The 13,845-nt window shown below is 46.5% G+C and overlaps 1 protein-coding gene across 2 annotated transcripts in view; it reads right to left on the bottom strand.

The window, feature by feature from the left end:
- luzp2 (leucine zipper protein 2) overlaps window positions 1-13,845 on the bottom strand; it is a 358,151-nt gene that overhangs the window by 30,039 nt on the left and 314,267 nt on the right. The window lies entirely within an intron of this gene.

The following is a 13,845-nucleotide window of genomic DNA, read 5'->3' as shown; positions in this document are numbered from 1 at the left end:
ACAAAAGCAAAAGGAAAAAGGTAACTTTACAAGGTTGATTTATTCTTCTGAAAGTCGGAGATATGAAACTAGCATTTTTATTTACCATCTGGAGGGAATCTTAGCAGACCTTGTAACTAACGCATTGTAAACCATAAAATATTCATTTAAAAATCATGACCTCTGACCAGATTAGATTATGTGTGTCAGACAATATCCCTGAGTAGATCACCTTTTAACAAAATGCTAAGCAGTGTTTAAAACAGATTCCTTATTAAGAAACTGGGACTGTAGCAAAAATTGTCTTTTTGAAATAAACTCTGGCAGTCTTCCTTTCTGTTGACCGGAGTAATGTGCAGGGAAACAGAATCAAACATCAAAGGTACAAGATGTATTCCTCCTATTAAAGTCCAGCATTTGAGCTCTACAATACAAATAAGCCTATCTGCCCTCAGACATCCTCAGAGGTAAAATAACTAAAAGCAGGCAATACTTCTTTCATAAGTAGATGTTGTCAGGAACGCGGAAGCTAATATCCATTCATATATTAGAGAATTGTGATGGGTTTGCACATATGATAATATAGATTTTGATTAAAAGTAGAATTAATTAATTTCAGCTTAATACACTCTGAAATTAGGCATTTGGTTTACATATAGCATCTGTATGAAATTCAATGTTTAAATTAACATTTATTGGTGGTGGCTCAGGTAACATGGGGTACTGACATATTTGGGTGAAGTTGGTTTTAATTGCTGTCCTTTACAATAAGTTGCTGTTTCTCTCTTACCATTCCTTTCATGCTAATCTAACCTTTCATGGGGCATGGTTGAAAGGGTACATAGGAGAGAAATTCATTCACATATCGCTGTTTTAGCGGCACTACACAGAGACGTTAATTCCTGGCGGAGGTACTGCGCGCCATTACCTGCACTGCCCGTACTGTGTTCCTCAATGATATCGGTGTCAGGTAGCAGCCTGCCCCTGGAGAATTGACGTAGCCACATGAAGTGAATTAATTTCTCCCCCAAGCATATTTACTTTGGCACAACGGGCAGCATATATAGAATCACTGAATATCCAGCACAGAAAGACACCAATCGGTTCAACAAGTCTGCAAAAGTTTGAAGTCCTCTATGTCAGGAGGAGTGCATCCTCAGACAAAGATGTGAAAGAAGAAATTAATGAGCGTCTTCTTGATATTAATAAGTTTCCTTGGATACTGGAGTAGTACTAAGAGCTGGAGGACAGCAAATGTGATTCCAGTGTTGCTAACTCTGCACATTACATCTTGGAAAGATTTAAAAGAGTGAGAGGATGATTCCAGGCCTTAGGGAAACGAGTCATGAAGATAGATTCTGGCACTGCATTTTTTTTTGCAGGGGAAAGATGGACTGAGACGCGACTTGATTCAGAATAATGAAGGTTCTGAATAAGATTGAGGTGAGCAGATTATTTAACTTGGGCAATGAGCACAATATTTGTGGGCACAATTACAGCACTTAGGTTAGACATAAGTTAGAAATGAATTCCTCTCTGTCCAAAAGATGCAGTATAAATAAAATAGAATATCAGGAAACTTTACAATTCTGAGTCAGTTGATAACATGGAACTGCATAGATTGTTGAGAAAGCAGATTGAAAGTCATAGAAATATTAATAGATCTGCTTCACATGGGAGTTAGGTAGAGGGTGAAGAGATCTTTGCTTGGGCAGAGGAACAAATAATTGATGGCGTCATTCATGAATTATGAAGGGAGGAGTTTTGATGAGCTAAATGGCCTAAATTATTTACTTCTTTATGTATAAGCGCCATTAGCAAGCTCACTTGCAGCATTCGACAGAGATGTGTTTGCACGTTCAAGAAATCTTTGTCATGCTGTTTTCTTTTCTGGTTATTCAGGAGCTTTGCCAACTAAATGCCATTAAATGCTTGAAGTTCCAATTCCAAATACAGTTCTGGAGACTTTAGGAAGATATTCAATCAATAAAATTGATTTACTTTTTCAAAAAAAAACAAAGCCTCCCACGTTCTCCTCTCTGTAAACTTGAGCTCATCCAAAAATCTGCTGCCCGTGTCCCAACTTGCACCAAGTCTCGTTTACCCATTACCCCTGCCCTTGCTGTCTTAGGCTGATATCCTGACTAAGCAGCACCTTGATTTTAAAATTTCCATCCTTGTCTTCAGGTCCCTCCATGGCCTCCATGAGAAATAAGGATTTTGAGATAATGAAATGAGGACAAGAGGTATGATTAACAGGCTCCCCTCTGTCTCATTTTCATGAAATAAATGGCTTGCCAAGATATTATTCAACACCCCATTTACCTTGTGGTGAGTTTTGTATCAACAAGATGATGTACAGGTTTCCAGACGTATGCACACAGTACAACTCAATGAGATGGTTTCTCTCCCTATCTTCGCAAGCAGAATGCTAATGGAAAAGCTGAATGGTCATTTTTGGCAGCACAAGCATCCATCTGGAGTTCTTAGGCCATAGACCAGCCGAACCTTGAGCTCGAGTGCATGGGCCTGAATTTCACGCTCCGTCGCCAACGGGTTTTTACGTGGGCGGAGGGGGGGACCATGAAATTGAAGGAATGGGATTCCCTCTGGGTTCCTGCCCACCCTGATTTTGTAGCGATTTTATACTGAGGTGGCTAAGGCCTTGGACAGGCCACCCACCTTTGCCCCAATTGAGGCCCTTAAATGGCTAATTACTGGTCACTTAAAGGCCGTTTCCCACCCAGCCTCAATTTTTAGGCTGGTGGGAAGATTTACCTTGCATGGGGATGCCCAAAAATGAACAGGCTTAGACCTCGGGTGGGAAGGGGAGGGGGGGGAGTTGATGGGGGTTACCTCCATTAGAAGCACCCTTCTGACTTTGAGCGCCCCCTCACCCATAAGGTCCAGTGGTCGATGGACCTCCCTCCCACCACCCCACACAACACCTGCCCTCTTCCCCAACACTCCAATTGCCCACTTTCCACCCCTGCAGGCCTCCCCTACCCTACTCTTCCTGCCCTGGGACCCCCTAAACTTATCTTGCCATCCAGTCCTGGGACTTAGGCTCAGGGCATCTTTCTGGGCTTTGTCTTCTGTCCACCGCAGCTCTTGTCACTGCAGGGGCTAGGGAGCTGCCAGCCTGAGTGAGGGCGGGAGTCCCGCCTGCAGCCAATTGATGCTTATTCGAGCGTGAACTGTCTGTGGGGCAGTCAGAGTCGGCGGGGATGTGTTCTCCGCCGACTCTTTAGATGGCGGGAAGGGAAACTGCGCCATCCAAAATATTCAGGCCATAGTCATAGAAGGTTATCGTAGAATCATAGAATGGTTACAACACACTGTGACCATTGTGTCTGTGCTGGTTCTGTGCAAGACCACCTCAGCTAGTCCCACCCTCCTGCCTTTGCCCCTTAGTCCAACAAATCATTTTTCTTCAGGCAATCATCCAATTCCCTCTTGAAAGCAACAATTGAACCTGCCTCCATCACAGTCTCAGGCAGTGCATTCCAGATCCTAGCCACTCACTGTATGAAAACGTTTTTCCTCATGTCACCTCTGTCTCTTTTGTCAATCACTTTAAATCGGTGTCCTCCAATGGAAACGCTTTCTCCCTATCTACGTTGTTCAGACCCCGCATGATTTTTAACACTCAAATTTCCTTTCAACCTTCTCTAAAGAGAACAGCCCCAGCATCACCAATCTAGACATGTAACTGACATCCCTCATCCATGAGGCCATTCATGTAAATCTTTTCTGCACCCTCTCTAATGCTGTGACATCTTTCCAAATGTGTGGTGCCCAGAACTGTGCACAATACTGCAGGTGAAACCGAACCAGTATTCTGGAAATGTTCGCCTTAACTTCCGTGCTTTTGTACTCTATGCCTCGATTTATAAAGCCCTGGGTCCCATATATCTTATAACTGAGTTCTCAACATGTCCAGCCAATGATTTATATACATCCATCTTCAGGACCCTCTGCTCCTGCACCCCCTTTAGAATTGTATCCTTAGTTTTATACTGCCTTCTATCATTCTCCCGACAAAAATGAATCACTTCCCACTTTTCTGTGTTAAATTTCGTCTGCCAGTGTGCGCCCATTCCACCAGCCTGTCTATTTCCTCTACCTTACAGTTCATAACACTTACAGGTTTTGTGGCATCTTCAGATTTTGAAAGTGTAGCAAGAACACCCAAGTCTGGGTCATCAACATAGATCACGAAAAGCAGTCGCTCTAGTACGGACCCCTGGGGAGCCCCACTATATACCACCACCCATCAGAAAGAAGTTTGCTCACAAACCAGCTATGTCCTACTTTAGCAAACGTCTTTTGGAAGCCTGTGCACACCACACCAACTGCATTACTCTCATCACCCTTCTCTGTTACCTCATCAACAATCATGATCAAATTAGTTAATATTAGTTATATTAGTTATTGCTGAAAAAAGAGACATGCTTTTTGTCTTGTGCTCATCAGGACGCTTTGCAGGAATACCAATATAAGGGGAGAACAACAGTTTATACTGTGTGAGAAGAGAGTGCTGATTGGTTGGCAAGTGGACTCTGATTGTTAGAGGCGTTGCCATGGAAAATGCAGCAATTGATGGTGACTGGCATTTAATTGCCAAGCACGGTTTGAAATTTAAATCAGGCAGCTTGACCCCGATTGAGTCAGCGAATGGATGTCACTTTTTTGTTAGCTGAAACAGACATGTGTACATAGGGCACAAATAGTTTGCTCACCAGGCAAGCTTGGTGCTGAAATAGGGCACATCAAAGACATCCTGTGGGATAATGGCTACCCTGATCAGATCATTTCGCGCTGTCTATCACGCAAACTCATGAACGGGCCTAAGGCCATCACTTTTGAGCCTGAAAAGTGCCCAGTCTGCCTCAAATTACCCTGAGAGGGCAAAGTGTCTCAAATATTTGAGCAACAGGTGAAGCGAGCTGTTTCGCGCTGCTACGAGGCAGTAGCAACATGAGTGGTAGTCACCACTAACAGGATGCTGCCGTCAAGCTGAACATTCGTTCTGCCTAATACACAAATGAGCAATGTGATTTTTGAATTTCAGTGCCAGTGTGATGCTGGTAGGCCACACATCCCAAAGACTGGCGGATCATATCAAACAGCATGTCCCAGCCGCTGTTTGCAACAGGCAAGGTACAGGCTGTACCCAACCATCCCGTGCTTGCAAAACTCAAAACACAGTGTCCAACATTAGATGTGACTCCGCGATTGGACAACATTTGCTAAGAAATCCTCAGTGTGCTAAGAATTATGCTGACAGCCAATTTAAGCTTGTCAGTCAGGCTCACAATGCGGAGTACTTGCGAGTACTGGAAGCTTCATGTATTAATGCACAGGGCGCTGTTCATTGCAGACAGAAAGAAAATGTACATATATTGTACCTGTTTCAGCTAAACAAAATAAGTGACAGCCATTCACTGACTCATTCCTCAGGAATGCATTAACTACTCAGGGTCAAGCTGCCTGATTTAAATTCCAAACAATGTTTGGCAGTTAACTGTCAGTCACCATCAATTGATGCATTCTCCATGGCAACGCCTCCACCAATCAGAGTCTACTTGCCAACTAATCAGCACTCTCTTCTCACACAGTATAAATTGTTGTTTTCCCCTTATTATGGTATTCTTGCAAAGTGTCCTGATGAGTGCAAGATGAAAAGCTTTGACCTGTCTCTTTTGTCAGCAATACTAGAGTGTTAATTAGTTGGCAAGTGGTTTCTGATTGGTAGAAGCATTGCCATGGAGAAAGTACCAAGGAACAGTTAACTGCCAAGCTCCCTGGTGCATTCTCCATGGCAATGCCTTCTCCAGTACTTAGTGGAATATGTTTCCAAATTTATGGTGGTCTGCTGCATCCTCCACACCTTGACTCTCATGAGGGTTGACGGGACCAGACCTCAGGATGCAAAGGAAGAGATGGAGGAAGGAAAGAGGCACCTGAACCCCTTTCTTTGGGATGGGCTTTCCATAGCTGCCTACTCAGATGCCACTTGCCCTAAAATCTCATCCCCACACCACCATTGCTCCACAATTCCCCATCTATTCGGGATAAAATTAATAGCCACATGGAAAAAATTTGGATTGATTCAGAAGAGTCAGCATGGATTTGTTAAAGGAAAACCATGTCTAACTAATTTGTTTTTTGAAGACGTAACAGACAGTTCATGAGGGCAAGGCCGTTGATGTGGTGTATATGGACTTCCAAAAGGCGTTCGATACAGTGCCACTCAACAGACTTGTGAGGAAAGTTATAGGTCATGGAATAAAAGGGACAGTAGCAATGCGGATACAAAATTGGCTGAGGGATAGGAAACAGAAAGTAATGGTTAATGGTTATTTTTCAGGCTGGAAGAAAGTTTCTAGTGGAGTTCCCCAGGGGTTGGTATTGCTCTTCCTGATATATATAAATGATCTAGATCTTGGTGTGCAGGGGACAATTTCAAAGTTTGCGGATGACACAAAACTTGGGAGAATTGTAAACCGTGAGGAGGAAGGTGTAGAACTTCAAAAGGACATTGACACATTGGTGGAGTGGGCAGGTAGGTGGCAGATGAAGGTCAATGCGGAGAAGTGTGAGGTGATACACTTTGGCACAAAGAACACGGAGAGACAGTATAAAATAAAGGATATTCTAAAGGGTGTGCAGGAACAGAGAGACCTGGGTGTAGATGTACATAAGGCATTAAAGGTGGCAAGAAAGGTTGAGAGAGCTGTTTCTAAAACATACAGTATTCTAGGCTTCATTAATAGGGGCACAGAGTACAAGAGCAGGGAGGTTATGATGAACTTAAATAAGACCTCAGCTGAATTATCGTGTACAGTTCTCTGCGCCAGACTATAGGAAGGACGTGACCGCATTTGAGAGGGTGCAGAAGAGGTTTACGAGAACAGTTCCAGGGATGAGACACTTCAGTTATGAGGAAAGACTGGAGAAGTTGGGACTGTTTTCTTTGGAGAGGAGAAGGCTGAGAGGAGACTTGATAGAAGTTTTCAAAATCATGGGGGCCCTGGACAGAGTAGATGAGGAGAGACTGTTCCCACTCATAAACAGATAGAGAACCAGGGGGCACAGTTTTAAAGTATTTTGCAAAAGGAGCAAATGAGAGGTGAGAAAAAACTTTTTTACACAACGAGCGGTTTGGGTGTGGAATGCACTGTCTGGAAATGTGGTGGAGGCAGGTTCAATTGAGGCATTCAAGGGGGCATTGGATGATTTCCTAAATAGAAACAATGTGCGAGGTTATGAGGAAAAGGTAGGAGATTGGCACTAAGTTAAAATGCTCAGGGAGCCGGTGCAGACACAATGGGCCGAATGGCCTCCTTCTGCAGCGTAACAACTCTGTGATTCTGTGATTCTTTCAATCACTTTGCTATGGACTATCATGCTGTCTCTTGGCCACAATACTGAAGTAGAAGAATCAACAAACAACAATCCCATTAAAGAACAAATAAAACCGGAAAAACTCAGCAAGTCTAGCAGCATCTGTGGAGAAAAACAAAGTTAACGTCTCAGCTCAATGACCCTTCATTGGAACCTTGCTTTGTAAGAATTCCAGAACAACTTTATCCAACACGTCCAATAATATGTACAAACTGAACTATTCACCCGTGTGTTTTCCCTTAGGGCAGAATTTTCTGCCTGTCGGGCAGGCGGGCGGGCCCGACCCAATCTCCGGCGGCCGGGGAGTCGATCCCCACCGGAGAAGTGGGCCCCATTGCCATTTTATGTGGGCGGGCCGTGACGTCCGGCGGGAAGCGCTATGCGCTCCCTGTGCGGGTAGGGTTGGATTCCCCAAAAGCGAGAGTGCGCTCTTTCGCACATGCGCACAAAAGAATGCACATCTCCCTGAGGCTAAGTGCAGCCTCAGGGAGATCGCTGACACTTTTAAAAACATTAAAAATAGAAAAAAAAATTCCTTAACATGTCCCCCTCATGTGACATTGTCACATGAGATGGGACATGTTCATAAATTACACTAAAACTTTATTAAACTGTTTAAATCCCTACATGAAACTTCATCCCGCCCGTGGGTGAGGTTTCATGTTGTTTCTATTGCCTGCCGGGGCTCCTGGCCGACCCGCCAACCTTAAGGTTGGACGGGCAGGTCCTTTAATTGTTTCAATGATCCTGTCAATGGCCTCAATTGGCCTTTGACAGGTCGGCTGGCACACAGCTGATTTCGCTGCGCCCCCGCCTTCCTGAAGATTTAAATGGGGCGGGATGACATCGGGGGACGCCCCCTGCTTGCCGATGGCAAGATTCTGCCCTTCGTGTCTGTCTTGCGGGTGCCTTTGCCTGGCCTCGTGCTCCTATGCAGTCCTACTCCAGTGCCTGAAGCATGGCTGCCGGAAGCTGCTGACTTTCAGTAAGGGGGTCAGTCAATGGCCTGGAACAGCTGTGAGCCCCAAGGACTCAGCATCAGAGTGCACCACCTCCGTGTGGGTGGCAGCAGCCTGGGTGGGCAGACAGCAGCAAGGCCACTAACCAAGCAAACCTAGTAACCTGCTAGAGGAGAGATTGATGAGCCTAGGTGAGGGCCTACATGCCCCTTTGAGCAGTGGTATCAGTAATGATGGCAGCAGCCTGGGTCTGCTTGGCACCACACTGGGTGTGCATGGCAACAAGCACAGACCTCAGACTGAGCTTTCACTGCGACACTGAGATGTGTGTGGCTTCTGCCTGTGTTACAATGAAACCTGGCACCTCAGCCACCTGCATCACGGCTGATTCCTCAAGTACTGATGTGTAGTTTGTCACCACTTCCATGCTGGAAAAGGGAGCTCCATCTCTGGGTCAAGTTGGATCCGGACTCCTCCATGCTCCTTGACTGCGATTACAGACTGCTGCAAACCTGCAATTACACCAGGCATTTCTACGTGGATGTGCATCAGCATTCTCCTTCCTACAAGCTGCCCCTTCCAAACCTTCACATTCCGGTGAGCTAGCCCCACCTTGGCTGTAGTCCACCTATTCCTGGTGACTCACCATATCCCAAAATCGTCCTACCCTATAACATGCATGCAGTACCAGGACCTGAGCCGGTGTCTGTGGTTTTCAAAACATATGACAAAGCTTTTTTCTACTTCTTTCATGGGACATGGGTGTCGCTGGCTAAGCCAGCAATTATTGCCCATCCCTAATTACCCTTGAGGTGGTGGTGGTGAGCTGCCTTCTGGGACCGTTGTAGTCCATGTGGTGTAGGTACACCCACAGTGCTGATTGGGTAGGGAGTTCCAGGAACTTGACCCAGCAACAGTGAAGGAGCAGCAATATAGCTCAAATTCAGGATGGTGTGTGGCTTGGAAGGGAGCTTGCAAGCGGTGGTGTTCCCATGCTTCTGCTGCCTTTGTCCTTGTGGGTGGTAGAAGCCACGGGTTTAGAAGGTGCTACCGAAGGATCCTTGATGAGCTGCTGCAGTGCATCTTGGAAATGATACACACTGCTGCCGCTGTGCGTTGGTGGTGGAGGGAGTGAATGTTGATGGTGGTGAATGCGACACCAATCAAACGAGCTGCTTTGTCCCGGATGGTGCCGAGCTTCTTGAGTATAGTCGGAGCTACACTCATCCAGGCAAATGAAGAGTATTCCATCACACTCTTGACTTGTGGCTTGTAGATGATGGACAAGCTTTGGAGAATTCCCAGCCTCTGACCTGCTCTTGTAGCTACAGTATTTATATGGCTAGTCCAGTTCAGTTTCTCGTCAATGGTAACTCCCAGGCTGTTGATAGTGGGGGATTCAGTGATGGTAATGCCATTGAACATCAAGGGGAGATGGTTGGGTTTTCTCTTGTTGGAGATGGTCTTTGCTTTGTGCGGTGTGAATCTAACTTGCCACATATCAGAACAAGCCTGAATGTTGTCCAGGTTTTGCTGCATATGCTCACGGACTGCTTCAGTACCTGAGGAGTTGAAAATGGTGCTGAACATTGTGTAATCATCAACAAACATCCCCACTCCTGCCCTTCTGATGGAGGAAAGGACATCGATGAAGCAGCTGAAGATGATTGGGCCGAGGACACTACCTACCCCGAGGAACTCCTGCAGTGATGTCCTAGGGCTGAGATGATTGACCTCCAACAATCACAACCATCTTCCTTTGTGCTAGGTATGACTCCATGCAGCGGAGAGTAGCTTCTTGATCAGAGGTATACTATTGGTTACACCCTTCATGGCAAGCTTGCAAGGGCTATCCAGGCAGCAAACCTTGGGTATATGAAAGCAAAAGTTCAGACGGGGTGGTTGGGGTGAGCTGAAAAGGAAGTGGTCCATGGTCACGCCATTTGCTACTTACACTTCAAACTAAATGGCAGGAAGAGGGTGAAGTGGGACTTAGAAGGGGCATAAGGCAGGAACATACAGTCATCCTGAATGTGAAGGGGCATAAGGCAGGAACATACAGTCATCCTGAATTTTATCAGCATCATGGGCTGCAATGGCCTCAGTCACCAGCAGCATCACAATGCAGAGCACTATCGAAGAGCTGAGGAGGTGAGCTGGTGCCTATCTCCCTGCCCGTTCTCTGCTGCTCCCTGTGGGTATGTATGACGTTGACCTGCAAGAAAGAGGGGATATTGCCAATGAGTGCGTTGTAGTGTGTTTGAGTGATATGCCCCACAGTTGAATAGCTGGATGCATGGGGAAGCTGAGTTGGACATGAGGCTGTCAGCATTCATGAGTATGAGAGGTGGAGCATCTCAATGTTAGGCAAATGCTCTGATTGTTGACTGGCGTCTGCCCCTATTTCCTTCACAGGGCTTGACGTGACAGCCCCCTGAGGTGCCCTTGTGGAAATAAAGCATCTCCCGCCCCCTCGCAACCTCATGAAATAAGGACTCCAGCATCACAACGGAGAACCTGGGAGCCCTCTCTCCGGCCTATTGCTGAATTTACCGTAATCTTTTTTTAGGCTGCTTTAGCCTAAGTCCGTCTCCCCTTTAAGAAGGGCAGGCTGCCTTTAAGAAGTGCAGGAGCTCTACGTGGTGCTAGCCACACATGTACCTGGGTCCCCTGCTGTGCACGTAGCCAATCAGCAACACATTTTGCTCTGGGGTGCACGCCACAATCAGGCAGCATGATGTTTGTGTGCTGCCTGCCTCAAGGCAACTCAACATGGGGTAATCATGCTTTCTGATCCCCATGCCTGCTAATAGGCCTAATCAAATTCTTAGCACAGTTTGCAGCATGAATTTTGAACCAAATCATGCTGTGCAGATGTTGTAAATTCATTCCACCATCAGTGCCACCATTTCAACATCACCCTGACTAACTGTGACTTGGCTCTGTGGTAGCACTGTTACCTCTGAGTCAGAACGTTTTAAGTGCTCTACCAAAGGCTTGAGCGTCTAATCTAGACCGACGGTACAGGCATGATTTTACCACGGGTTTTGAGACCCTGAAATTGGAATGAAAATGGGGTCCCAACGCCACGCTTGCCAGCAACAGGGCCAGTTCAGCAATTTTACCAGGTGCAACCTCCTGACTGGCCACCTCTGTGCTTGCTGCCTAACTAGGGGTGGTGGCCTGCCCGCAGTCAGAGGGTCAGCAGCCTCATCGGGAGAACTAGGTGCTGCTGAGGCAGGTTGGGTACCATGAGGTCACCTCCTTGGATGGGTAAGTAAAAAAAAAAAACATTTTGAGGGCTGAGGGGCAGAATGGAGGGTTCTCCGGGTGGGATTTTGGGCGATGCCAGTTTGCCTTTCCTTCTTACAGCCCCAGCTTTGGGCCATGGGGCCTTCAGCTCCAATGATCTCCCAGGCTGCTGCAGGGAGGTCGCCTTCATTAAGCTAGCGGCTTCCACACTGAGTCAGGGGTGCACTTCACCACCGGCAAAATACTGACCGGTGCAAAGAATTGACCTTAATTGGGTCCTTAAATATTTAGATTGGCTGCTCACTTCTGTAGAGCAGGGAGCTATTTCCGAATTCCAGTCTGCTGCTGGGAAACTTCCCCAGAGGCCGGAATGCACCGGGGGCAAGCGCCTTCCCATTATTTATCCAGCCCTCCCCCCACCCACCCACCTACCTCTGCTTTGACCACCCTGGGGATTGTAGCATTTTGTCTTTCCATGTAGTACTCAGCTTCTGTCGGAGGTTCTGTCTTTCAGGCGAGATGTTGAACTGAGTCCTTGTCTCCCCTCTCGGTGTGTAAAAGGATCAATTACACTCTGTTAGGAATAATAAGTACGCTCTGACAATGCACTGACCAACTGTTATTCCTTAACAAATATCACTAAAACTAAATTCTCTGGTCATTTATCAGATTTGACGTGTGCAAATTTACAGTCACATTTGCCGACATGACAACAATGATTAAACTTAGGCCCAGGTTTTCGTTCCCGGGCCGGGTGTGTAGAGTCAGCAGAATTCCCTGATCCATTAACGGGACCTTTCGAAATGTCTGCCTGAACTTCCATTTGTCCAGTCCAGTGGGGGTAACAGGCCAGATTCACCGTCAGGCCAGGCAGCCCCGGACATAGCGAGGGGTCGGAGGTAGGCCCGGCGTGGGGTGGACCACTCGGGTGCAGATAAAAAAGGTACTCTTTTTGAAAGATAAAAGCAAAAAACTGCGGATGCTGGAAATCCGAAACAAAAACAAAAAAAAACCTGGAAAAACTCAGCAGGTCTGACAGCGTCTGCGGAGAGGAACACAGTTAACGTTTCAAGTCCGTATGACTCTTCATCAGAACTGAGGAAAAATAGAAAAGAAAGGTCTGTTTGAGGAGATGGTCCCCAATGCTATACTTCCTGAGCCTTGGAGGAGATGTCTTGGGGTTATCAGCTGAGTATCAAAGCTGTAAGTGCTGTCCAACAGTTCACTGTCCCGGAAATGGATGACCCATCATGGATCTTCCCTTTGGGAGAATTGTCATTGCTGCTGCCTAGTCAAACGTGTACCGATCTAAACCACTGAGCAGATTTCACAGGACACAGCCACGAAGATGGTATCATCTTGCCACCACTGCTTGTGGATATAATATGCAGTGATGTAGTTAGCTCGCTAGATCCAGTGGATGAGTGATGACAGTGCCATACTCATTATCCCAGACACGTGCCCTCTTGCCATCTATAAGGATTTTCCCACACTGTGGAATCATGACCAGGTCTCTGACATCTGCACACTGTCACAACAAAACAATCTGACTAAGGGGCAGTAAGCCAGTATGGCTGTCAGTGGTCACTAAGCACAGCATGCTGCCTTGGAGTCATAGGCACAACATACATGGCAACAAGCAGATGTGTGGAGCCATTCTCTTCACCATACCATTAGCAGTAATCATTGGTGAAATGTTGAGTCAAACTCCTTGATGTTCATTCGTTTTTTGTAGGGGATGAGCAGTCCCTGGAGTAACTGTGGTGCCAATTTACACAGGTCTTTATGTGAATGCATGCCACCCGAGCCTGGCTGATGGCAAGTGTTGGATAGGTGGACCTCTTCAAAATCTATTTTGAACAAGGAGCCATTTGCCGATTATCCCCCCTGAACAGTGTCAGCCCTGGTGACATAGCCTTGCCTCCCTGCTCCTCAGCCATTGGTGGACTCCTCATCCTTATTTGTTTTGGTAGAATGTACAGGGACTTTCTCCTCCTCCTCAGAGGTAGCAGCTTTGCCCATGGCCCCTTCGTCATCAGTTTGGAGGCCTCTCCGCTGTGCTATATTATGCAGAATGCAACATACAACAACTATTATTGAAACCCTTTCAGAACTCCACCTGAGCGTTCGAGGCACCTGAATCTCATCTTTAAGCTGCCATTGGCCTGCCCGATGGTGCTCCTGGTGACGACATGGCTGCTGTTGTAGTTTCGCTCTGCCTTGGATTGTGGGTTTCCAAAGGGGG

The sequence above is a fragment of the Cetorhinus maximus genome, chromosome 9 (assembly GCF_964194155.1).
Source record: "Cetorhinus maximus chromosome 9, sCetMax3.hap1.1, whole genome shotgun sequence".
Taxonomy (NCBI): domain Eukaryota; kingdom Metazoa; phylum Chordata; class Chondrichthyes; order Lamniformes; family Cetorhinidae; genus Cetorhinus; species Cetorhinus maximus.
This window is presented reverse-complemented; position numbering and strand designations above follow the sequence as displayed.